Genomic DNA, 27,975 nt, shown 5'->3' on the forward strand with positions numbered 1-27,975 from the left:
AGTTAACATCTACAGGCAGGAGAGTATGAATCCTTCATTCTGGAGAAGAGAAGGGTCCTGGGACACGCTGTAGTGACAGGACAAGGAGTAATGGCTTTAAACTAAAAAAGGGTAAATTTAGATTAGATACTAGAAAGAAGTTCTGAGGATGGTGAGGCACTGGACCAGGTTGCCCAGAGAAGGTGTGGATGCCCCATTCCTGGAAGTGTTCAAAGCCAGGTTCATAGAATCATAGAATCACAGAATGTCTATGGTTGGAAGGGAGCTTAAAGATCATTTAGCTAGAGCATCCCATCATGAGATCAGGTTGCCCAGGGCTTCATCCCACCTGGTCTTGAACACATTCAGGGATGGGGCATCCACAACCACTCTGGGCAACCTGTTTCAGTGCCTCACCACCCTCCAAGTGAAGAGTTTCCTCCAAACCTATAATGTAAATCTCCCATCCTTTAGTTCAAAAAAATTCCCCCTTGTCCTGTCATCATCTGACTGAGCAAAAAGTTGCTCTCCATCTTTTTTATAAGTCCCTTTTAAGTACTGAAGAGCTTCATTAAGTTCACCCTACAGCCTTCTCTTCTGTAGGCTGAACAGCCCCACCTCTCTCAGCCTTTCTTCATAGGAGAGGTGCTCCAACCATCTGATCATCTTTATGGCCCACCTCTGGACCATCTCTAACAGGTTCACGTCTTTCTTGTGCTGGGGGCCCCAGACCTGGAGGCAGCACTCCAAATGGGGCCTCACAGGGGCAGAGTAGAGGGGGATAATCCCCTCCCTCTACCTGCTGGCCACCCATCTTTTGATGCAGCTCAGGATGCAGTTGGTGTTCTGGGCTGCAAGTGTGCCCTGCTGGCTCAATGTCAAGCTTTTTGTCCAACAGAACCCCCAGGTCTTTCTCTGCAGGGCTGCTCGCAAGGAGTTCTTTTCCCGCTCCGTACTGCTGTCTGGAACTACCCTGACCCAGGTGGAGCACCTTGCACTTTGACTTGCTGAACCTCATTAGGTTCACACAGGTCCACTTCTCAAGCTTGTTCAGGTCCCTCTGGATGGCACCCCTTCCTTCTGATGTATTGACTGCACCACACAGCTTGGTGTCATCTGCAAACTTTCTGAGGGTGTGCTTGATCCCATTGTCTATGCTGTTGGTAAAGATATTAAACATCACTGGTCCCATGCCAGACCCCTGAGAGTCACCACTTGTCACCGGCCTCCACCTGGACAAGAGAGCCATTGACCACCACTCTCTGGGTGCGGCCTTCAAGCCAACTCCTCATCCACTGAAAGGTCCACCCATCAAATCCATATCTCTCCAATTTGGAGACCAGGATGTCATGTGGGACTGTTTCAAATGCCTTACGGAAGTACAGGTAGATGATATCGGTCAGTCTTCCCTTGTCAACTGATGCAGTCACTCCGTTATAGAAGGCCACCAGATTGATCAGGCACGATTTGCCCCTGGTGAAGCCATGCTGGCTGTTCCAGATAACCCCTTTGTCTTGTATGTGCCTTGACATTGCTTCCAGGAGGATTTTTCCATGATCTTGCCAGACATAGGCATGAGGCTCACTGCTCTGGTGTTCCCCAGGTCCTCCTTTCTACTCTTTTTAAAAATGGTAGTGATGTTTCCCTTTTTTCAGTCACCAATGTCTTCACCTGACTGCCAGGACTTTTCAAATCTGTTGGAGAGAGGCTTGGCAACTCCATCAGCCAATTTCTTGGACCCGGGGATGCATGTCATCAAGCCCCATAGACTTGTTCAGTTCCATCAGGTGGTCTCAAGCCTGCTCTTTGCTTACAGTGGGAGGAACTTTGTTTCCCCAGACCTCATCTTCATGTTGAGGGAAACACGAGACATAGGAAGCCTGACTGTCAGTGAAGGCTGAGGCAAAGAAGTTGTTGAGTACCTCAGCCCTCTCCAGGTCTGTTGTTACCTGTTTTTCCTTCTCGTTTAACAGAGGGGTTACACTCTCCTTGGCCTTTGTTTTCTAGCCAATGTACCTATAGAATCCCTTCTTGTTATTTTTGGCACCCCTCACCAAGCTCAGTTCCGTCTGTGCCTTGGCATTTCTGATCCCATCCCTGCACATCTGGACAGCATCACTGTACTCTTCCCAGGCCACATGTCCCTGTTCCCACTGCCTGTGCATTTCCTTCTTGCACCTCAGTTTGATCAGCAGGTCCTTGCTCAGCCACCCCGATTTTCTGCCCTCCGTGCCTGCTTTCTTACACAGGGGAATGGAGAGTTCTTGTGCTTGAAGGAAAACATCCTTAAGGAGTTGCCAGCTCTGTTCAGCTCCTTTGTCCCTAAGGACAGCATTCCAGAAGATCTCATCCAGTAAGTCTTTAAAAAGCTTGAAGTTCACTCTTTGTAAGTTCAATAAAGTGGAACAAAGAGAGAGTTGCACCAAAGATGTGGCAACAGCAGCTACTACAGAGATTCAGATTTAAGGGAGATACAGGGAACAATCAGCCAAATCTCAGAGGTAATGAGGCTGAGACTGGGAGGTGGTGATCAGTGGCACAAAGTGTAGTTGGAGGCCAGTAACTAGCAGTGTGCCCCAGGAGTCAATACATCCTCTTCAACATTTTCATTAATAATCTTGGTGAAGGGACAGAGGTTACCCTCAGCAACTTTGCTGATGACTCAAAAGTTGGAGTTGTGGCTCACAAACTAGAGGGTCCTGCTGCCATTCCCAGGGTCCTCACCAGGCTGGAGAAATGGACTGACAGGAACATCTTGAAGTTCAACAAGGGAGAGTGCCAAATTCTGCATTTGGGGAAGAATGAATTCAGGCAACAGGACATGCTGAAGGACACCCAGCTGGAAAGTAGCTTGGCAGAGAATGCCTTGGGGTCCTGTTGCACACCGAGTTGAACATGAGCCAGAGACGTGTCCATGCTGATAGGAAAGCTAACAGTATTATTGACCACATTAGGCAAAGTATGACTAGCAGGTAAAAGGAAGCGATCCTTGCGCTCTCCTCAGTGCTGGTAAGCCTGCCCCTGGAGTGCTGGGTCCAGTTCTGGGCTTCCCAGTACAGGAGAGATATGGACATACTGTCCAACAAAGCGCCACAAAGATAATGAAGGAATCCCTCCTCTGAGGAAAGGCTGAGAGAGCTGGGAGTGTTCACCCTAACGAGGAGAAGACTTGGGAATCATGGCAGTGTACATAAATACCTGAAAGGAGGATGGAAACTGGATGGAACCAGGCTCTTCTCAGTGGTGTCCAGTGACAGGAAAAGAGGCAACAGGCATAAACTGAAACATGGGTCCTTCCCTCTAAATATCATGAAATACTTCTCCACTGTGATAGTGACTGAGCACTGGAACACATTGCCCAGAGAGGTCTCCCTCTCTGGAGGTAGTCAAAAGCCATCTGGACATGGTGCTGAGCTCGTGGGAACTGGCTCTAGATTTGAGCTGGGGACTTGGACCACATGACCTTCGAACCTCAACCATTCTGTGGTCTGCGAATTTTTCTCCATTTAGAATATATTGGAAAGCATATTGATAAACCTTTTCTAGTCTGGAGGTCTTCTGCCTGTTTGTGGAGAGCTCACTAAAGGAAGAGAAGTCAATGTACTTCTACTTCACAGCTCTTGCCAGCTTTCAGTTTGGTCAACCCTGTCTTGGAAATACTTGTGCATGTATCAGCTCTATCTTTTGTACACTCAACATGTATTCACAGAGTGGGACATCCAGTTCCCAAGCTTAAGTGAAGAAGAGGACAGTCCCAATATGACCAGCTTGCATTTAGTGGTTTTCTATTAATTATAAGATAAACAGGAAATCTCTTCTTAAATTAACTTGTAGGAATTATTATTGTGTATTTTGTATGCATTTCTGATTTCCACAGCCTTATCTTGCTTACCGATGTCAATGAAAGAAAAAATGAACAGATTTAAATTCAAGCATCTTAAGCATCTTGGTTATGTGTAGTATTTTTGGCAGATCTGAAAGCTGCTGATGCTGTCAGCACTTCACAGATACTTCCAGAAGCCTTTTTTTTTTTTTTTTTTTGTCATAGAGACATGATACTGCATTTTATGTCAAGGTGATGATAAACATAAGAGGCTGGGTTATGATTAAAAATTACTTTAAACCTTACTGAACTATGCTTTTTGGAAAACTCTTGCTCAACTCGTTTCACTGTTTTTATTTCATTTCCAGTGTCTGTCTGACTGTTCTTTGACTCCTCCAATAACTCATTGACCAGTTTCAATAAAAGTTGACAGTGAGGTACACATCTCAAAGATAAAAAGATTTTTTTATGTGAAAATAGCTGGCAAAACTGTGGGGAGAGAATTGCAAGAGCCCCTGAAGTCTCTCCAATACCAGGAAAAAAGGCAATATGAATTCACACAGTTTAAATACAGGAAAAATTACACAGGAGAGAATCCATAAACACAGATAAAGCCTCAGTCAGAGCCAGTAATTATGAAACAGAAGTCTGTAGAAAAAAAAAAATTGAAGAAAGTTTTCCTTTAAAATATACCTTTTTATATTTTAAGTGCAGAAATGAACATGTTTATACCAAACTCAAGCATTCCAGGTGCTCAAAGCAAGCATTTATTTTATTTTATTTTTTTTATTTTCATAAAAGATCAGAGGTAGTTTTTTTCAGAAACAAAAATTGTTATTGAATTTTTCAGAATATCCAAAAATTGAAAAAAGATTATTTTCTATCCAGTGTGATCCTTTTAAATCAACATGGTTAAACATTTAAAAAAAAATAAAGTTGAATTGTCACTTACTGCATGATTACTTACCTTCAAAGTATACTTCTTCAAAGTCTATTAGGAAGTAAATTACATGTTCTGCTTACCTTGGAAAGAAATATGTGCTAACAAAGACTTGTGTCACTTTTTCCTACCCTTAAAATGCAAATAAGAACTGTTTTATATATACATATATTATTTCTTTTTTTTTTTTTTTGCGGGGGAGGTAGAGGACGGTGGTGGGAGTGAGACATGCTGAAATAAGACCAGTATTTCAAAAGCCAGAATTACATGCAGATCCAGGACTAAGAAAAATAAACGGAACAAAAGAGACAGGAAGACCTAGCAGCTTCCAGGTTTTCAGAGGTATGAGAATGGACTGCACATGACTTTGTGTTGGTTTATTCAATTGAAACGTAAGTATTTGTTCCAAGTTTGATGTTTTGGGGCAGATTCCATGTGGTAAAATGTATTGTTATGATTTTATTTTTGGTGTTGCAGAGAAGCTTTATTTTAACATTGCTTCACTTTTGGAACAGCAGTCAATAACCCAGAAGCCTGTGTCCACTCAGCCTACATAGCACTGGCAGGACAATCTCATCTGAACAACTGAACTGTCATGTCTAATAAATGCCTCCACACAGAAGGCCATGTACAAGTCAGACACAGCATCCTTTTGTTGTTGTTGTTTTGTTTTGTTTTCCTTTTTTTTTCTTTTTCATCATAAATCAGGGTTTTGTTTACACATTGAAAATAATAGCATAAAAGAGTAATGTACAAGTCTAATACTCTTGCACCCTGCCAGTCCCAGTGAACTGAAGCAGATTTTTTTTTTAAAGTAATTTTACATTACTTCATTACTGTGGCAGAAAGATTTAGTCAAAATCATGTGGGATTTCTTTTTAAATATTAGTATTACTTTGTCAAGTCTGTTCTTCTGCTAAATTTTTATGTTATCTTCCTCAGGCAATAAATATTAATGCTGTTTTAAACCATGATAAGAAAATCAATCCATGAGTTATTTTTTCAAGTGTTGCTTCCCAGGAGCTATTCAAAAAGTTAAAAGCTTTTTCTAGTACCTTTCTTTCTGGTGTGATTGACTAGAGAGATTAACAATTAACCAGATTGTTCAAGGCAAAACTCTGCAAGTGATGTCTTATTTATATATGTCCAGAAATATTTGATATACTGTTTGACCACAAGCATATTAAATTGCAAGCATCATGAACAATTTAATTCAAAACTTCACTCATCTATAAAACTAAATCTTGCTACTTGTTATTTATAAACATTTCTCCTTCCTGAAGTTTTCTTTTTTATTTTTTCCTGAAAACAATAATCATATTGCTGTACTACTGAATGATATTGCTAATTAATTCAACTGATAATAGCTTTAAAAATGCTCTTAGTCCATGCTACAAGGATGATAATTCTGATTCTCTAACATATCCACCTTCAAAGACCATCAGCATCATGATCAGAAAATTGACCTGAAAGGTAGATGATGATGGTCATGCCACACTGTCCACAGCTGGTCTCTGGTGCTCTGACTGCCAGGTAATCCTTGCAAGACATGCTCATTATGGCGTCTCTGAACCTTCTCCTAAGATAAGAAAGTATGGGTGCCATCACAATACAGTATTTGTGCAAATGCTTTTCTAAGGAGGTGATCCAAGACATCCAGCATGGCTTCACTAAGGGCAGATTGTGCCTGACAAATCTGGTGGCCTTCTACAATGGAGTGACAGCATTGGTGGATAGGGGAAGAGAAACAGACATAATCTAACTGGACTTGTGCAAAATATTTGAAATTTTCCTGCACAATATCCTTGTCTCTAAATTGGATGCATGGTTTTGATAGATGGACCACTCAGTGGATAAGGAATTGGCTGGATGGTTGCACTCAAAGAGTTGCAGTCAATGGTTCGATACTTTTAAACTAAAAGGGAGTAGATTTCTATTAAACATAAGGAAGAAATTGTTTTCAATGAGGGTGGTGAGGCACTGGAACAGGCTACCCAGAGGATTTGTGGATAACCTGGAAGTGTTTAAGGCAAGGTTGGATGGGGCTTTGAGCAACCTGGTCAAGGTGTTCTCTATGGCAGGGAGAGTGGAATTAGATGACCTTTAAGGTCCCATCCAACCCAAACCATTCTATGAATCTTTGATTCTATTAGCCAATATGTTCTTTGAGGTGAGCTGGATAACTCCTTTAGATTAGGCAAGGAGTCCATTGCCAAACTACTTCTGCACAGTAATGTGGGAATATATGGCAAATATCAGTCTCCTAAAAGACAATGTTGAGAAACACTTTGTATTAATTTCTGTAACAGATTTTTGAATCTTTAGTAATCATAAAATCTATTCGGATTTAAAGGCCATAGTATTTTATTGTAGCATTTGCATGCAATGTTATAAAAAAAAAAAAAAAAAAAAGGAACTAAAATGTAGGTACCTTCCCCTTGTGAAAATGTTACTATTTCCAGATTGTTGTAGATGAGGAAATTTTCACTGTATTGTAGGAGTTGTACAGCTCTATTTTTGTACTTTGGAAATATACATACAATAGTTGTGTTAAATACTCTTCCTTCTCAGTGGTACTGAGATCAAAAGCATCAGTCTCTGTAGAGGAATTTATATCCTTTTCCTGAGTATCACAGTGCTGACATGTTGGAACTGGCGTTGGTGGTATGACTCTGTATTCTTCAACCCTGTGATTCCTATCCTGTTTAATCAAGAACTTAATGTAAAGTTTTTCGAGCTCTGCTACCTTTCCATATCTTGCATTAATGAAATGATGACTGGCTTTTATATTAAATTAAATTCCAGATTCACATAGCCTTTACTATGTTATTCGTCCATGGAAATTGTTTGGTCATTTACTGAACTTGATTGAAAACAAATAGTAAGATAACTCTCCAAAACAAAATTTACACAGTACATAAACTGTTTCCCAGTTAATGTTTCATACATTAAAATGACACCTTCTTGTATAAAGATCTTGTAATAAATCAGAATTTTTTGTATTATTATTATTGGAATGTATGTTCTAAAATGTGCTCTGTACATTGCAATTTTTTTTTATTCTGATGCATACAAGTGAGAATTTTGGCCTTTTTTTTTTCATTTGATTCCGCTATAATTATTCTTTCTTCCCTTTGCCCTTCAGACAAAGATCTGAATAGTCTTGGAAAAGAAATCACAGGAAGTGTTATGATCTGAATTTATTTATGCTTTTTTTTTTTTTTCTAATATAAGCCGTGAAATCCTTTCAATATGTTTTCACTGTATCTATAATTCAAACTTTGATTGTTTGCATGCAGTTCTTTTTAAAAACACTGTGGCTGGCATAGGAGCTAGAATCAAATCCCTGAGATGATCCTTTTAGAAATAAAATACATATATAACATCTTTTGTTAGCGTGGAAATGTTTTTCTGAGAATAAATTATCAAAATGTGGAGTCATCTTTGTCCACGAGAAGCTTTTAGGACCAGGAGGAGCAGCTAAGAAAGAAAGAGATACAGAAAGGAAATCATAATTTATTTTGTGGTTGTAAGTGGTTCTGGAAATCTGTAGTAGCAGGAGTGATGGTAAAAGTATGCATGTGTGGTCAAAATCTTCACTCCATATAAACTTTGCTGAGGTGTAGTAGAAATATTTTGCTAACCCACCTGTAGTTATTTTGTCCTATACAGGTTCCCATACTCCAAGAAGCTCCCCACAAAAAACAATCCTTAAGGTGGCTTTGTGCCCAGAATTGTGTGTTGTGAGCCTTCATGAATCCAGAGGGATTACTATATTCATAAGAATGTTACCATCTTGTTGGTTTAATTTAAACATATTATTGATGTAACATAACTTTAATTAATTAAGTCACTGGCTTTGAGTCAACATATGTTTGAACTGTCTGCCCACTCCCTACAGACCCATGAATAGAAAGCATGTGGATTTACAATTACAGATAAGGAGCTGGGGGCTGAGAAGTTGAATTACTCTTGAATACTTAAAATATGTCAGTTTTGGCATTCTGATTACAGTGGGAATGTTTTTTTGTGCTCCTGAATCTGGAAATAAGCTGAATTGTAATTGCATAAGAATTTAATTTTTAGGAGAGGTAAGCAAGATAAACAAACTTCATCATTCTTCCTTGTTAATAGATTAACTGGCATATGAGGGCTTTTATATTGCTTTTGTTTTGTTTATATATATATATTTTGAGATGGAGCAACAATAGGTACTGAAAAGTTAGCTTCATATTCATTAGTAGGCCAACTGCGATTTATCAGATGAGCTGTGTCATGTTCCATCTCTAGCTCTTGTTTTTACAAAGGATATTTTAGAAATCACTTCCTAGGCTGCTGTTCATGCAGGAATATTTCTGTTATTTTTCTCAGAGCCTCCAGTGGTGTTTTTCAGTCACAACCTGTTAGCAAAGGAGTTTGAGACAGAATTTTCTTACCAATGTATAACTTGGAAGGCATATGAGAATTTCTTTTGGAATAGCTTTATAATCTAAATTTTCTTATCTGGGTTTTTTGAACTGTTTCATCTTCATGGACATTTAGCATTTAGCAATGGACAACTTAGCCTTGCCATTTTTGTAATGTTGTTGTTTCATCCAGACATGCAACTTGGAGTGGTTCAGCACAATCAAGATCACAGAATCATATAATCATTTAGGTTGGAAAAAAACAGTCAGGATCTAACTGTCGGCTTGATCTACTGAGTCTCATCACTAAATGGTGTCCTTTACTGCCATGCCCACTTATCTCTTAAATACCTGCAGACCCTGGGTAGCCCATTCCAATGTTTGGCCACCCTCTCCATAAACAGATTCTTCCTAATGTCCAATCTAAATGTCCCCTGGTACAACTTGAGACACTTTGCTCATGTCCTATCACTTGCCACCCGAGAAATGAAACTGACACCCTCCTTGCTCATTTCAGGTTGTTTCAGAGAGCAAAGAAGTCTCTCCTCAGCCTCCTCTTCCCCACACGAAACAACACCAGTTCCCTCAGCCACTCCGGTCAAGTCTTTTCACCCCTTCACCAGCTTCATTTCTCTTCTCTGCACCCACTTGAGCAACTCAATATCCTTCTCTTATTTGACATGCAGACTCACCAGTGTTGCATATAAGGGGACAATCACTTCCCTAGTCCTGCTGGCCACACTCTTTCTGATGCAGGCCATGATGCTGTTGGCCTTCTTGGCCACCTGGGCACACAGCTGGCTCACGTTCAGCTATCTGTTGACCAGCACCCCAAGGTTCTTTTCTGCTGGGCAACTTTCCAGCTACTCTTCACCAAGCCTGTGTCAATGCATGGAGTTGTTATGAAAAAAGTGCAGGACTCAGCACTGAGCTTTGTTAAATGCTATCTAGCCTACCAAGATCCATCCACAAAGCCTTCCTACACTCAAGTAGATTGACAGTCCCACCTAACTTGGTGTCATCTGCAAGCTTACTGAGGGCGCACTCAGCACACTCATCATGATCATTGATAAAAATTTAAAACAAATCTGGCCCCAGTATTGAGTCCTAAAGAATGCCACTGGTGACCAGTCAACTAGATCGAGATACATTCACTACGACTCTTTGAGCCCAGCCTACTGCACAATTCATCACTTGGTGAACCATGCACCCACACAATCCATGAGCTGCCAGTTTCTCCAGAAGAATAATGTGGGAGATGGTGTCAAATCCTTTACTAAAATCAATGTAAACAACATCCACATCCTTACCCTTACCAATTTATCAGGTCACCTTGTCATAGAAGGAGATCAGGTTAGTCAGGCAGAATCTGCCCTTCATAAACCCATGCTGGCAGCTTCTAACCATTTGAACATCATGTATATGCCATGTGATGGTGCTAAAGATGATCTGCTTCATAACTTTCCCTGGTATCAAGCTCAGATTGACAGGCCTGTAATTCTCTGGATCATCCTTTCCGCCCTTTTGGTAGATTGGAGTCACGTTATTTAAAGTTCAGTCAACTGGGACCTCCCTGGTTAGCCAGAACTGCTGAAGTTCCACCAGCTCCTTCAGTACCCTTGGATGAATCCTATCCAAACTCCTCGATTTATGAACATTCAAAAGTTGTAGAAGGTCACATACACTTTCCCATTGGAGTACAGGGACTTCGTACTGCTCCCTGTCACCGTCGTCCAACTCAGTGGGCTGGGTACCCCAAGAAAATTAGTATTAGCCTTACTAATAAATATGTTCCTAGTCAAGCCTAGAATCTAATTTTGACTGCTGTCTGTGGACCTCATCTTTTTGCCCTCGCTTTGTGCCATCTGCTGTAAAGGTTGGGCTTTTCTCTTCCAATGCTTGAGCAGGCTTATATCTTTACTACAGAAAATTATTCCAGTGCCTGAAGACAGATATTTGCTTACACTTTTCCACTAAGATGCAAAGAGATGCATTTATAATGTACAACCCAAACTTAACACAAAATAATTTTTAATACATTTGGTAGGAAAAACACGGAGTGACTTTTCAGAATGATAACTCTCCCATACATTTTCTTTTTACTGTCTCTCACTCACCCAGCCTTCATGTGCTGAATAGTGGCTATAAGTAGAAAGGATCCTGCATTCCTCCTGGACAACAGTCGGGAGAATGGCCGTGCTAGGGTGCATTTTTGTTCCCTTTCTGTAGCAGAAAACTAAACCATCCATATGTACAAAAACTATGTTAGTGCAGTGCTTCAGGTATATGGCTTGTAGTCTGCAGTTCATTTTACCTTGTGACCTATCTTGAGCTTCTGTTAAGCCAGTAGTATTGTATGTGACACTACACTAAATATTGTCTCCCTCAGATACACCATGTGGAGACACATAAAGAGGTACAGGAAACTGCTAGATACTAATACACTGTTAAGTAATACATGTTAATGTTTGCTGCTCTTAACCATACTGTAAAAGTGGTCTACATTTTAAAAATGCCAAACAACTGTATAAATTCACACTGTCCAAATTTCATCATGAAATCACATTTTTGAGAGTAGAATTCAATAGAACAAACATAGAATCATAGATTCTATGCCAAGCCAAGCCAACAATAAATATCCAAATGTGACTTGTCCATGGCAACTACTGCATACAGTATAACAAGTAAGAAACAAAGGTATGTAGTCTTCAAAGAAGAATAATAAATAAATTAAACTGTTTTATTACTTGTTCTTTTAGCTTCTTTTTCACTATATATATATATATTTATAACACCTGTATTCTAGTAGAATTCTAGATTGGCCGTAATTTAGGTATTGAACCCCAAGTAAAAATTACCACTTTTGAATAAGTCAAAACAGGTTCTGCTGTTCTCAGAGGTGTTAATTTCATTATTTATTTACTTATTTTCAGCAGTCTTACTCAACCTTTAAACTTCCTTGAAAGGTGAATGACAGACCAATGAGGTGAACATTAGAAGCTCATAAAACCAAATTTCCATTTGAATATTTTTAACTACACAGATATCACACAACATACCTGTTTGATTTGTCCCTTTAGATTTTGGTGATGAATACTGCAATATCACTATGCTGATGATAAAGCAATCCATTTAATTTTTGTACCCTACGCTCTTTTTGATGGCCACAGGTTAGCAATGTACTTAAACTTTCCCTTGACATTAAGTACCAGTTTAATTACCTTACTGCGTCAGAGATTAAAATGAAGTATTAACTCTTGTTTCTGGACCAGATATGACATTTTAGAAACAGTTATGCTCATAAATATACCCTTCATCATCAGAATATTCCTATTTTATTATAGCACTTTAAATGTGTCCTTACATCTCAGCAGTTGGCTGTTCCCATTTAAAGTTGTAGAATCTCTTTAATATTTTTCTGAATTGAGTGAATTGAGCTATTACCGCTAAATTTCCTTTTTTTTTTTTTTCTCTCTCTTTTTAAGTGGGTGCTAGTGTCTCTGATTTGCTATAGAGTGATTCACTTTTAACTCTTGTATTGCTGATCTTAAACAAATAAATAAATAATTGAGTTAAGCATGATTAATTTCAAGTCACAGTCTTTCATTTGCAAATCAACCCATATTCTCGTATCCACTTTAAGACTGCTTTTTCACATGGAAATCAACCTCTGCTTTGTTCAAGAAAAAAAATAATGACAACATAAGAACATTTCTTGACAATCTCAAGCAATAATTGCATTATTATTTCCTTCCTCTGAAGGAAATCCTAGAAAAATATAGAAATAAAAAATATTTAAAGAATATGATACAGTCAATCAAAAAGTGAAAAATCCTTCATTATTTCTCTTAGACTGACTTAACTCTTATGTTTATTTTACAAATTAGTTTTGGTAAAAGAAAAACAAAAATTTCCAACTTATACCTATTAGGGTAGTCTTCTTCGTCTTCTTCTTCTTCATCATCATCTTCATCTTTTTTTTTTTTTTTTATAAATGTCATTTTGCCTGGCCTCCTGAATGATCACATATGCAATTTTCAAGTTCAGAACTAGAAAGAGAGAAGACTCCTTTTAATTACTGTGTACCATACACTCAGGTCCCTTCTACTTTGATGATAAAATAATGCACTGGAAATCACTGTACATCAAATTACTTTGTATGTACTGGAAAACAAGTAATAAGACCATATATTTTGATTTTCGCCAAGGTGATCAGCTGTTGGCAGGTGCGGACCATGGCAGAGCTGGGTACTGTGGCCTACCAGGGCCTTCCTGAAGTGGGGAAGCCCCAGGAGAGCACAGAGACTGCCAGGGATCTGCATCTGATGCAAGAGCAGATGAAGAGTGTGGGCAAGGCCAGCAGTAACAGCAGCCACTGCCCACTGCCCCATAAGCAGCCCCTGGGGAGTGCCATGAACAGTGCAGACAAATGGCCTGGCACGGCAGTTGGTGCAGAAGGGGACCCAGGAGGGAGGGTGCCCCATGAGGGAGGGCCGTTCTACTCACCAAGTAGGAGGCACCAAGTACACCTTGACCCTGCACCCAGACCTGTGCAGGCCATGGGTGCTTGTCTTACCTGATCCTCAAGGCAGAATGGTGGGCACTCATCTGAAGGCTCACACCAAAGTATTTAGGGGACCCACAGCTCAGGGCCAAACAGCTTGAAACTCTGTTACTGTTACTAACAGAAGGGAGGGGGGCCAGTGGTACAGGAGAGTGGAAGTTGACAACAACAAGGACCAACAGGAGGAAGATCAGCAGGAGGAAGAGTCATCCCTCAGAGCCTGAGGTGCCCTTACAGAAGTTCTTTACCCCTTTGCTGTCTGGAAAGGAAAGACCCATTGCAGGGGGGGTGGAGCTGAGTAAGACAGCTCGGTCTGCTCCCTGTGGAACAAGCAGTGCATCTAAGAAAAGGTGACAGGTGGTAGTAGTAGGAGACAGTCTTCTGAGAGGTATGGAGGCACCCATCTGACAACTGGATCGTCTCTCGAGAAAAGTCTGCTACTTACCGGGGGTTCATATCAGGGATGTCACCAAGAGGCTGCCAAGACTCATACAGCCTAAGAAGTATTATCCATTGTGCTGTTCCACGTGGGCATCAGTGATGAGTCAGGAGCAGTCTGAGGAGTATGAAAAGGGATTACAGAGCTCTGGGAGCAGCAGTAAGGGACTCAGGAGTGCAGGTGTTTTTTTCATCAGGCCTGCTGGTCAAAGGGAAGGAGATTGAAAGGGCCAGTCACATCCGGCAAGTCAACAGATGGTTACAGGGGTTTTCATTAGGGACCCAAATCATTTCATACTAGGAGTAGCTTAGGCTCAGTAGCACTTTGTTACTGCTGCTTGGCCTGTACTTAACCTCAGAGGCAACCTCACAATTTGTATTTAGTCAAATACAAGAAAAAATGTTCAAAAACAAATCCTTGCTGGTGATACCATCTCCTTTTCAGGCTTTCAGTTTAGTTTGGCTTAGCAGAACAAAATTACTGACAGATGTCTAAGGTAATGCTTTAGAAAAAGTGCCAAAATACCTTATCTGGTAGTGTACATTTGGCCAAGTATCCCCCAGTGCACTTGATACTTGCACCATTGTCAGAATGACAGTTCATTTACATCACTTCCATATTAGCAGTGCCATTAAAGCTCCAATTATCCAACACACACACTTTTAAAATTCTCAGTGGATAAGCTACTCAACTTTACATTTATTACACAATTCTCATCCCAATTTAAAAATGTTTCAACCCAACAGATTAAGTAATCCAGGACTACATTGTATTATTATCTAATTAACAAAAAATGTTCTTCTAAGTCAAATTCAAGGGTATAGCCTTTTCTCTTTTCCTCTTTTCACCTGGGAGCGTTGAGCCAGCTATGATGTCTGGGGGCCAAGTTCCTTTAAATTTGCTGCATTTCCTTTACCAGAAAGTTAGAGATGATCAGAGGTTCCTCCCAGCTATGCTGATAGGAATATGAAATATTCTGAGCACATTTTAAATATTGTGCAGTTGCTGACATATGTGTAAATGAGCATAAAGTATTCCCAATTTGGAGAGACAGTGTTTCATATAAATGTTTCACAGATATATAAAACTATCCAGCAGACGAGGCTCTGGCTGCTAAAAGCTAGCTTTTGCTTACTTTCAAGGCTGTGTTTAACTCCATTGTTTACTATAAAGCAAAAAAGAGCTTTGCATGCTCTTCCCTCTCCTTAATGCTGATGTGAAAGTGTCTGCAAAACTAATATATGACCTGATGCTTTGGAGAATCAAATAATTAGCGAGAGCAAACTGCTTGTCCATGGTAGGAAAAAACACCTTGAAAATAACAGGAGGATCCTATCTGCCCATTCCTGTCATATAATGCCAGGGATCAAACTGATCCACTAATAGCACAGCATGTCTGTCTGCTCATGTTTGGACAGTAAGCCTGTGCAAGGCAATTAATACACCCCAGCTTGGATGAAGGCATTATGGACAGCTGGAATTCACAGCAAAGTAAGTGCTCGTGCTCGTGTTTAGTTCACTGAGGCCACAGCTCTGAATTTCATCTGAGTAAAATGACAGAAATCCTTTGAAGAGTTGTGGCTGTGCCTACCAGAGAAGCTGATCTCTAGGCCTTCTTCCTGATCTCCATCCCTTAGTTTTATCCTCCCTGTAAGCCTTTACATATATTCTGCCTCTCTGGGAAATGCTGAATTTAAAAGGCCAAGGAAAGCTCACCTGAGTGGCAGAAACAGGGACGTTTTAGATTGTTTGCTTCACAGCTACCAGCAATGACTTGTTTAAACGAACACACCTGTAAACAAAGGAGAACATACACCTGTACCTTAACAAAAGTGGAAATTTGGACAAACTGCTTCAAGATTGGATGTAATCTGAACCTGCCTGAATGAGTGAGTGCATGAAGGTTATTGTTTTAATACAAAAGAACTGCCTAGATCTTGTCTTTTTTTTTTTTTTTTTTTTTTCAGAAGACACCCAGGCACATGCTTAGTCTGAAACATTTGAGTAATCCTGCTGAAAACAATTGAACTACTCACATTCTAAGCAGTTTGTTTAAGCTTCCATTTAATATACTCTTTTTTTTCTTTTATTTTTTCTTTTTTTCTTTTTCTTTTTTTTTTTTCCAAAGAGTAGAACAAGCAGGAAAGCATAATCATAAATGTGAAAACATGCTTCAGCTTGTATAATCCTAAATATCATAATGTTATGCCCAAAAGATTTAATTAGATCCTACAGCAAGAGTACTATTTAGCAAAAAATCAGCAACCAAAATAACATGTGCGTATTATTACTAATGTGCTGTAGAGGATTATGGAAAACTGCAAGTCTCTGAATTACAGGAAGAACGGAAAGAAAATCTTTGTTAATAAATTTTAACTGAGAAAACTGGAATTAATTTATTTTACATTGAAAATATCTCCACTACTTTACTTTCCAGAAGAATTCTGTAGACAATGAAGACAGAATAGGTTTTTACAGAATCAAAGAACTATTGATTAGTTGAGGTTTGACCTCTGGATATGACCGTAAGGTCAATCCCGTGCTCAAAACATGTCTAATTACATCACATTACTCAGGGCTTTATCCAGTCATGTCTTTGAACATCTCCAAGGATGAAGTCCCACAAACTCTTTGGTCAGCTTGCTCCATAAATTGACCACCTTCATGGTGGAAAATGTTTTCCTTATATTCCTAGAATTTCTTATGTTCCAACTTCATACCTGTTGCCTATCTCCCCGTCACTGTGCACATCTGAGAGAAGTGGGACATTAAACCAAATCTTTATGAAACTAAGTCCCTGATATCTCTGCTTTTGAGCCTTTCTTTTCCAAAACATAGCTGTTATTGGGAGCAATGTTGAATTCTATTTTATTTTTTTTAATGCCATTGGTGGTTGGAGAGCAATTGCTTTTTTTTTTTTTTTTTTTTTTTTTTTTTAATTGGGTAGAAGGGATTTATAGTGGACTCACAGTAACACTGTGTGAAGTATTTTAGCTACATTAGGTATTAATTTTTCCGATATACGTTTGCATACAGACCTATGCAGAAACTGAAATACTACAACTTGTCTCTATGTAAGTAACCAAATATAACAGCGTTATAAATTTTTGCATAATTTCTGAACAAGTCAATGTTGATCTTGTCATGTTATTATCCATAAACTTCCAAATGGATGGTAGAGCGCCTGTGACTTTTTATTTTTGCAAGAAAAAGGCAGAAGTTTATGGACAGTGTTTGATTCATATTTCTCAGGATTTCTGTGACTACTGCTGAGCCTTAGTTAAGCTGAAATGCCTAATAAACTTCATACGTCATTTATCAGGTAACTATGTCCTGACCTCAGAAAGGGAGTTCCAGTGATCTACAGTCTAATGGGCCTTTCTGTTATCTCACCTTTTTGCTTCAGTAGCTCCCCTGTTCAAATGACTGATGTCAGATGCCTTAGTATGCTAACCAAAAAGTAAAAAACAGTGACCTTAACTTTCTGCTGTAACCCATTGCTATTAAAGAAGAGCTCAGAATCCTTCATTAATGATTTTGGTACTGCAAAGCTCATTAGTTAAATGTAGATTTGTAAAACCAAGACCATAACTAGAGACTGTGTGAACTGTTGTGCTAATTATGAGATGAAAAAAAACCTCTGATTTTAGATAAAGAGACTGAATTTTTTCTTAGCCTTACTGAGGGAAAAAAAAATAATAATAAAGAACACAGTTATAGTTTCATAATGTATTTCGATTGTCATGGCATCTGTATGCCTGTAATATGAATCTCTTATTGTGAAAATGCTGTTATTTGTAGGAGTACAGCAATCTGGGTCTGTTCTTGAATAAACACTTCATATCTGTCCCTCATTGTGGTATACGCTTGAAATTAAGCTTATGGGTCCTAAGATGGGATTCATTGCAGGTGAAAGGTGTGAGAAGGAGCAATGACAAATATTTTTCTTTGTTAAAAATGTCTTTCTTGAAGAAGGGAAGCTTTATTGAAAGACTCTAAATGCCATTCTTGCTGTTAAGCTACATAAAGGTGAATATTTCATTCCTCCAGGCCTCCTGTGATGCATTTCAAAAGAATTAACTTCAGTATTCCCCTTTTTTTTCTTTCTGTCTCTCTCTTTTTTTTTTTTCCTAACCCAGAGAAAGTGCATTAGTTGCAGAAGTCTCTCTGAAACAAATGCAAGAGATGGCTCGTTTCAACGTGGTAAATTTTTGCTACCACACTTAATGGACAGTCACTGTAACTGTAATTTAAAATATGCAGAAGATAAAGCAACTCATTTATTTAGAATGTTAACAGCTTTCTCATGGAACAACACATATTGGTGTGTTTACTGCAAAGGTTTTTTTTTTTTTTTTTTTCCTTAACAAATGCTGTAGATGTCGCCTATGTTGCCAAGGCTTCCCACTTTGTTTCCCCTTACTGTCAATCCTGTCTTATGTTAAGTGCAAGGGCCAGTTAGAGGATCAGTGACAGATTTTACCCTCATGTGCTGTGACTGATAATAACTTCTAATTTCATATATTGCATTTAACAGAAAAAAAGTATTCAGTGATGCTGTCTTGCTGGTACTTATTGTTTCTGTACTGTGTACCAGCATGTTTATTGAAAATGCATGAGAGGAAAATCTTCTACCTTATCTTTTTAAGACTCCATAGTCTACTAGCAAGCATTTTCTCAGCTGGAGTGCCATATAAGAATAATCAAGACAACATCCTTCAGTTTTATTGACAGATTACATCCTTTCTGTTTTTATAGTGGACTGACATGCTGATGAGAGAACATTTTCCGTATAGGGGAAGCTCGCCTGCAGAAAGACAAGTGAGGTGTTTTAAAAAAAAACTATGCGGAAATAACTATTAGGACCTGGGTTGTCAGCTATCTACAGCTAAAAATGTGAAGAGATTATTAGAAATGCGAAAGAGCACAAACATAGAGAGGAGAAACACATGGTCTAAAAGAGTGTCCACAGTTTTGTAGGGATCACAAGCTTTTTGAAAGGACATACATGGCTCACCAGCAACCAGCTTGCATACACATACTTGTTTTACAGTCTCAACAAGTTTTCAACAATAAAGCATTAATTGCTTATGACTTAAGTTATGGAAAGATGAATACATATATACATATTGTAGTGCTGTTAGGATGTGAGTTGGATTGAAAAAAAATCAATGAAGATTAAAGGTACAATAAACTTTGTACATGTGTTGACTTCACCTGCCTTAGCTTTCATTTACCTATTTTTCAGTTTTCATTGTTCCTGGGCATCATTTAGTAACTCTGTCCACTGTTCTAAACACATGAAAAATAACTTTTTAAATATTTTTCATTTAAATGTGGGTCAGCACTCCCCCGTCCCCCACAAGAAGGAAAATACTTTAGAAACTTCTTTTTCAAGAAAAGTAATCAGTTTTTAAAACCAAAAGAAAATGCTACATGTAGTCATTTGACACTTCACCTTTGAAAAGATGTCAAGAAAATAAAATCAGAGAATCATATGCAAATGCATTTTATGTTAATGTAATAAATTAAAACTTCATCCAGCTTTACCCGTAATGGTTCTCATTTTTCCTCCCCTCCCCTCCCCTCCACTTCTGTTTAGCCAATGTAGTTAAATGAGTACAATTCATGATATTTTTATTTCTCTGGAACAGAAGTGACCAAACATGAGGCTTCTCGTAAATTAAACAGCTGCACTATTTTTCCATTTTCAAGCCAACTCCATCCAGTGGATTATCGGAATGAATGCATGCAATGGAGTCTGATTCTCAAATACCATGTTCCCTGATGTCTGCAAGGTCACAGTTGGCCAACTGAAAACCTGTGCTGCCTAGTTATGCTAATTTATATTTGTAAACTCAGTGGTTTTCCTAGTTGTTGTCACTGATGCCCATTTCACAGCTGCAACAAAGAACCATATAAGAGAATGAATTAACAACAGGTGTGGAAAGGAAACCAAAAAGACATCAGCTCTAATTTCCTAGCCATGGTCTCACAGAGGCTATGCATCACTCTCTAGGAACCAGCTTGGTGTAGGTACATGGATATAGATCATACATCTGTTGTGCAAATATGCTGGAGGGACTCCCAGGTAGCATGGGTATGTGTAAAATAAGCCCATCTGCTTGTTGTATGGTAAATCATTCCTCAGTAAATTCTGTGCTCTTTGTGCTGGTGCTCGGACAGTGCTGTTTACTAGGGGCAACAATTGATGCCATTGTCCACAGCATGGTATTCTTTACTCATAGTTAGTTGTGAGTCCTGAACAACCTGCAGTGCATTCAGAGGTGGACAAAGCACTTTTGTGCTAAGTGATGATAAATTATTCATCTTAAATGCAGGGACACAGCCTACCTTAGTGCACAATCTGCATACCCCACTTAACATTTTTAAATTACATAGTAAATAGCACTATTGCAGTTACATCTGTGCATTACTACACTAAGATGAAAAAAAAACAAAAAGTTATTTCAAGCTGACAATGTTTAATTTCATTGAAGTAACTATAACAATGTTTTTTTTTTTGTTTGTTTGTTTTTTTCCTTTTCTTCTTTGAAAAAAAGCTTCTGGGCCAAATACTAAATACAGTACAATAAGAGAACATTTATATGTTTTTAAGAATGTATACTGAATATGTCTGATAGTCCAGATGATAAAGGTTTTTTTGCCCATGGGTGTATCGACAAGGTATTAAAACAGTTAGGTGGTTTCGAGTCTTTGTTCCTTTGTGTCTTTCTCCTAAGAAACACGAGGAAAGTCTAACTTTTTTTCATTATTGCATTTCTATCTCTTCTTTGTTTGTTGTTTTGTTTTGTTTGTTTGTTGGTATTATCTGAAAGTCAAATCTGGATTCTTATAGGGAGGTGATGGCTGCCATTTTCCTTGTGGAACTTCTTTTTAAGTTTCTATCCCTGCGTGACCTCCTAGGATGCAGAAGGGATACCTGCCTCACTTTTACCTTATGGAATTTCTGGGAATCTGCAAACGAGATGTCAGTGTTCTGTACCAAATTACTTTACCTCTCTTTCCTTTGTACAGAGTGAAATCGATTTTGAAAGTGAGTAGGGGGCAATAGAAGAAGGTAATAAAAGCACAAATTTACGGTAAAGTAAATTAATGTTGTCTTGGCCACGTAGGCACAACCAACATAACCAATTAATTCACCTGTGAGCCACAATGTCTGCAGTTAAATTACCTCTTAAGTTTTGGATTGATTATTCCTGAGATGCTTCTCCTTATACATTTGAATATGTATCACATTTCTCAGCCTTTATGTTCACATGAGATTTGTATTATATTCAAAGCAAAAATTAATATCTGTCTATCTACTTTTAGTTCACTTTCAAGAAACACTTAGATATCTAATAAAACATCACTAAAACCAAAATTGTGTATGACACAGATGGGCTATAGGTTAATTGGAGCTTTTGTTTGTTGTGGACTGAAAACTGTCTTGAGCAAATACTGATTTTTAAGTTCTAACAGAATTAAAGCTAGTGAATAAATCTCACACATTGTCTTCTACTTTTCTTTTTTGGAGCTGGAACGGGTTGAAGAGTAAATCAAATGACAAAATTTGGTATTTTATTAGAGTAAGTTAAGATATTGATTGGATTTGTAGCTGCTAGCATTTGTGGATGTAAAGCTATAATATCAAAGGGTTTTAGGTCTCCATCCACGTTGATCAGAAGGTAGTAAGAATTGCAGTTTGACAGGTTAGTGCTGTGGTTAAGAATTTTTTCTTGCTCTTGCTATAGAAATGACATAATAATTAAAAGAAATGAGCCTTAACTTTTCCTCCTCTCTATTTAGTGATTAAGTCTCCAAGAAAATCACTTAAGTGATGAACCAGATCCCTGGCTGGCTCGTAGTTCATCTGCCATCCGAGGGTCTATTGCTACAGAAAAAAAAAAAAAAAAAAAAAAAAGGATTAATTTTTCTTTATCAAAAATATTCTAATCTCAGTAAAAATTTTACTAGCAGATTAAAAAACAAACAAACAAACAAAACAACAATGTACCAACAGTCTAATGTTCGGGTTATTGACAGCTCTTGGCAAAAGACCATTTGCAAGTGCTAATGAAAAAGAAGATCATTATTGTATAGCGAGAAGCATGCAAATGTAATTCCAGAGGTTTAAAGTTATTGTAATGAAATTGCCAGGATAATAGATGATGAGAGAGAGGTTATGACTCTCATTTCTCATGGCACAGTGGTATATATGTATTCCCATAGTGTGCTTGTGGTGTAAAACTAGTAGCTTCCTCTGAGATTAATCTGGGAAGCTAGCTAAGACGTAATAGAGTCTCAGTCAAAGGCTTTGGTTAGACTACAATGGGGTCATTTTCCATGAAAGAGTCACATCACGGAATCACAAAATGGCTGAGGCTGGAAGGGACCTCTGGAGATCATCTGGTACACCCATTCTGCTCAAGCAGGGACACCACAGGCAAGTTGCCCAGAACCATGTCCAGATGGCTTTTGAGTATCTCCACAGTGGAAGACTCCACAGCCTCTCTGGGAAACCCATGCCAGTGTGACCCTCGCAGTGAGGATGTGTTTCCTGATGTTCAGCGGGAACATCATGTGCTTCAGTTGATGCCCACTGCTTCTTAACCTCTCACTGTGCAAAACTGGAAAGAGCCTGGCTTCATCATCTTTGCACCCTCGCTTCAAGTCTGTGTACATGTCGATAAGATGTCCCCTGAGCCTTCTTCTCCTTAGCGTGAACACTCCCAGCTCTCTAAGACTTTCCTCATATGAGAGACGCTCATGTCCCTTTACCATCTTCATGGCTCTTCATTGGACTCTCTGAGGTATGTCCATGTCTCTCTTGTACTGAGGAGCCCAGAGGTGGACCCAGAACTCCAGGTGTGGCCTCCTTAGTGCTAAGCAGAGGGCAAGGATCACCTCAACTGACCTGCTGGCAATACCTTCCCTAATGCAGCCAGAATACCATTAGCCTTGTTTGCATCATGGACACATTGCTGGCTCGTGTTCAACTTGGTGTCCACCAGGACTCCCAGGATGTTCTCAGCCAAGCTGCTTTACAGCTGGGTGGCCCCCAGTCTGTACTGACATCTGGGATTGTTTCTCCCCTGGTGAAGCGCTTGATTCTTCTCCTTTTTGAACTACACATGGTTCCTATCAGCCCATTTTTACAGCCCGTCCAGAACCACTGGATGATAAGACAGCCTTCTGGAGTATTTACCATTCCTTTCATTTCTATGTCACTACTAGTTACTGGCCTCCAAAGAGATGTCCTGTATCTGATCCCCACTCTCTTAGCATGATTGTTCAACCAATATTCAAGCCACTTAATGGTAAATCAAGGTGAAAAAAAACTAAAGAGAAAAGAAAAATCTAAACACCAGTCTAACCCATCAGTCTTTGTAACATCAGGGGCAAAGAGCTACAGGCCTTATTGGGTCAGATGGCCCATGGTGACATCACTGAGTGATGGGCTGTGAATGAATCAATCCATGTCAAGCAATGTCATGTATTTTGATACTCTATTTCTGTGACAATCACTGAAATTCAGATTCCACACCAAATTATTCATACAGCCGTAGAGAAGAATACTTGTTTTTTTTGCTACAGTGGAGGCATTGGTTACCCATTATTATTCTTTCAACGTCATATTGGTTTATGCAATTCCCCCTTCAAGCTCCTCATTCTTCTTCCCCAGTTCTCCAAAGCACACTTAAACAGGCTGGGTACCCATAATCAAAGTCAGGTTTGAGACATGACTGTTCCTTTATTTATCTAAAGAAAAATACTTTCACAACAACAACAAAATTACTAAAATAAAGTGTTGTGCAAATCCCAGTCCACTAGGTTAGGTAGGAAATGAGGTCAGGTAAGTACCACCTAAATTTAAAAGAGCTAAACTTCTACTCCCAAATCTTTATGAGCTCTTCAGTGATAATTTCTGTCTGCCCAGAACAGGACGAATAAGACAACAGGGCCGTTTCTCCTGTCCTGTGACAGCACTGCCAAGAGCAGCTGTCCAGGAGCTCTCAGAACAGGAGATCTGAGGGGGAGAAGCTCAAGCTCCACCCTCTTCCAGAGACCCCGCGCTCACCTCCCCTGGACCACGCCACTGCCCTATAGGCATCAGACAGGGACAGCAGGCCCCGGTCAGCCCCACATCAGAGCTGGTACCTAGCACCATGGGTGCCTGCAGGGGCAGATGGCCCATGGTGACATCACAGAGCGATGGGCTGTGACCTCGCAGCCCTCGCTGCTTATCTTGGGGCGCCAGCAGAGGCCACGTCAGCCTAGCTCGTGGCTGGACTCCTGCTGAGTGTGTGCGCGAGGCTTGGAGCATCGAGCAAGGCTTTGGTGGGGCCGTGCTGTGAGGCCGCCGGCAGCTGCTCTCAGTGCCCGTCCCCACAGTCATTGCCCGTGTTTCCCCGGCCCTGCCTGTCTCAGGCAGCCGGGGCCCCGCGGGACGCGCTCGCAGCAGCGCAGGTGAGCTGTGCGGGGACATGTGCCCCATGGCAGCCCACGGGGGCACGGGACGGCCCAGCCGTGGTGTTGGGGGGGTTTCTGCTGAGGTGCCAGGGGGGCATTGCCTCTGCTCACCCTGGCACAGTGAGTGACCTTGGCCTCTCTCCCTTGTGTAGATTCAGACAGCCTTTGGCAGCTGCAGCTCTTCCCAGCCCACTGTAGAGCCTGGTGGTCATGGATGTGCCATCGGACTGGACCTGCCCAGCCTGTGGGGACAGTCGGGACGATGTTGCCTATCTGATCCCCTGTCTCCACCAGCTGTGCTATGGCTGTGCCCTGCGGCGGGCAAGGAAGAATCCAAGGTGCCCCTTCTGCAGGGAGACAATCAAGACTGTCAAATACTCGGTGAGGTCGGACAACGATTTCTTGGAGTGTGCTGTCCCAGAGCCTGCAGAGCACTTCGCTGACAGCCAGCAGGATGAACAGGAGGCAGTGGAGCCAGTGCCCAGGGCTCCTGAGCTCAGCTTCCCACCTGAGGTCTGGGCAGCCTTCTTCCGCGAGCACCCAGAAAACGTCGAGCCCCTGCTTGCGTGGCTGCAGCAGGAGCTGGAGACAATCTCCGGCTCCGAGTGGTGGGAGGTGGCTGCAGGTCTGAGCACGGTGATCGGCTTCCTGTGCGTCTACGGGCTCGACAAGGAGGGCTTGGTGCGGGCGCTGCAGCCTTGCCTCAAAAACCGGACACTGCCTTTCGTGGTGCGGCTCATCATTGCCGCTGTGGAGCTGTGCAGCACAGAGATCCGCCGGCAGCATGACCGCCAGGACGCCCATGCTGCAGGGGGCCAGGAGGACAGCCCCGCGGCCGCCCACAGCCACGCCACCTCTCCAGGGGAGACTCGTTCCCCTGCCACCATGGAAGAGGAGGAGGCACCTGAGGAGCCAGCGCAGGCAGCAGCAGGTCCCTCTGCCCAGGGCAGGGACTGCTTGCCTGGGGGGCGCCGGCGTGCCCCGAAGAGGAGGGCCAGCAGCAGCCTTCAGGACTCTCCCCAGCCCCGCAAGAGGCCGCCCCGACGGCGGCACTAGGCGGGCACCCCACGGCTGGCAGCATCACATCTGAAAATAAAGAAATGTTACTGAAAGAGTCTCTCTCTTATTGACAGTGCAGACGTTGCTGCTGTCCATACCCATGTTGGTTTCACAGAATGACAGAATCACAGAATTGTAGGGGTTGGAAGGGACCTCGAGATGTCATCGGGTCCAACTCCCCTGCCAAAGCAGGTTCCTCCCTGGGCTGTCTGTTCCAGTGCTCCGTCACCCTCACCATGAAGAAATTCTTTCTCATATTCGTGTGGAAATTCCTGTGCTCCATTTTGTGGCCATTGCGCCTCATCCTGTCCCCACAAACCACTCAAAAGAGGTTGGCCAAATCCCTCTGTCTCCCACACTTCAGGTATTTATAAACATTGATAAGATCCCCCAACGTCTTCTTTTCTGAAGGCTGAACAGGCCCAGGTCTCTCAGTCTTTCCTCACAGGGGAGATGCTCCAGGCCCCCTATCATCTTTGTGGCCCTCCACTGGACTCTCTCCAGGAGATGCCTGCCCTTTTTGTACCGGGGAGCCCAGAACTGGACACAGTTCTCCAGGTGAGGCCTGACCAGGGCAGAGTAGAGGGGGAGGATCACCTTCCTTGACCTGCTGGTCATGCTCCTTTTAATGCACGCCAGGATCCCATTGGCCTTCTTGGCCACCAGAGCACACTTCTGGCTCATGGTCAACCTGTCGTCCACCAGGACCCCCAGGTCCTTCTTTGCAGAGCTCCTCTCCAGCAGGTCATCCCCCAGCCTGTACTGATACATACGGTTGTTCCTTCCCAGGTGCAGGACTCTACACTTGCTCTTGTTAAACCTCATTTGGTTACTTCTGCCCGGCTCTCCAGCCTGTCCAGGTCTCGCTGAATGGCAGCACAGCCTTCTGGTGTGTCAGCCACTCCTCCCAGCTTTGTATCACCGGTGTACTTGCTGAGGGCAGACACTATTCCCTCATCAAGGTCGTCGATGAAGATGTTGAACAGGACCAGACGCAGCACCGACCCCTGGGGAACACCGCTTGTCACAGGTCTCCAGCCGCACTCTGCACCACCGACCACCACCCTCTGAGCTCGGCCAGTCAGCCAGTTGTCAACCCCCCTTACTGTCCACTCGTCTATCCCACACTTTCTCAGCTTTGCTAGCAGGATGTCATGGGAGACAGTATCAAAAGCCTTCCTAAAGTCAAGGTAGATGACATCCACTGCTCTCCCCGCATCTACTCAGCTGGTGATGTCATCATAGAAGGCAACGAGGTTGGTCGAGCACGATTTCCCCTTGGTGAATCCATGCTGACTATTCCTCATAACCTTCTTCTCTTCCAATTGCTTGGAGATGGCATCCAGAACAAGCGGTTCCAACACCTTTCCAGGGACAGAGGTGAGACTGACCAGCCTGTAGTTTCCCTTCTCAGCGTCCCCCGTTACCGGGAAACCCACCTCGTTCAGCAGGGGACCCTCATTATCCCTAGTCTTCCTTTTACTGTTTACAAGCCACTCCATTTTCTCTCACTCTCTCTCTTAGAGAAAATAAAGAAATGTTACTGAAAATGTCTCTCTATTATTGGCATTGCAGACATTGCTGCTGTCCATACCCACGTTGATTTCTCCCTCTTCTTGTTATGATCATGTCCAGAGAAGTGCTATGAAGCTGGTGAAGCATCTGGAGCACAAGTCTTATGAGGTACATCTGCAACTCTTACATGGTTTGTTGGTTAGTTTCCTGGTTCACTTGGGGAGTCTGCAGTGACTGGCTGCTGTGAGGCACTGCAAGAGCTTGCCCGGAGACATTGTTCATGACCCATCCCTAGAAGTATTCAAGTCCCTTCCAATCCCAACCGAAGAACTGGAAACCTGTGTGCAGTCACAAGGCCATATTCTCATTGCAACCACAGAGACATGGTGATAGCTCACATGACTGGAATGCTGTCGAGGAAGGTGTGGAAAAAATGCCTGAGGCGACTTAGAAATTAAGCGTATATTCACATTTTTAAGGAAAGGTACAGCATTGAAGAAGTATTCAAGGCCAGCTTGGAAGAGGCTTTGAGCAACATGATGTAGTGGAAGGTGTCCCTGTCCATGGCAGGGGCATTGGAATTAGATGATCTTTAAAGTCCCTTCCAATCCCAACCGTTCTCTGATTTTGGGATTGCATGATTCTATGATTCTATGATGTGTGCCTTGTCCATGGTCTTCTTCATCATGGGCTGGAGGAGAATATTTGCTCTGGCACCTGGAATACCACCTCCCCCTCCTTCTCTTGCTCCTCTGGGCAAGCTGTTCCTCAGCC

The 27,975-nt window shown here is 41.4% G+C and overlaps 1 long non-coding RNA gene across 1 annotated transcript; it reads left to right on the forward strand.

Moving 5' to 3' along the window:
* Positions 1-159: 159 nt before the first annotated feature.
* Positions 160-27,815, forward strand: LOC121061639. The gene is made up of 3 exons (XR_005815191.1): positions 160-219; positions 6,777-6,807; positions 27,747-27,815. It is a non-coding gene; the product is annotated as an uncharacterized LOC121061639 (long non-coding RNA).
* The last annotated feature ends 160 nt before the right edge of the window (positions 27,816-27,975 follow it).

The sequence above is a fragment of the Cygnus olor genome, chromosome Z (assembly GCF_009769625.2).
Source record: "Cygnus olor isolate bCygOlo1 chromosome Z, bCygOlo1.pri.v2, whole genome shotgun sequence".
Taxonomy (NCBI): domain Eukaryota; kingdom Metazoa; phylum Chordata; class Aves; order Anseriformes; family Anatidae; genus Cygnus; species Cygnus olor.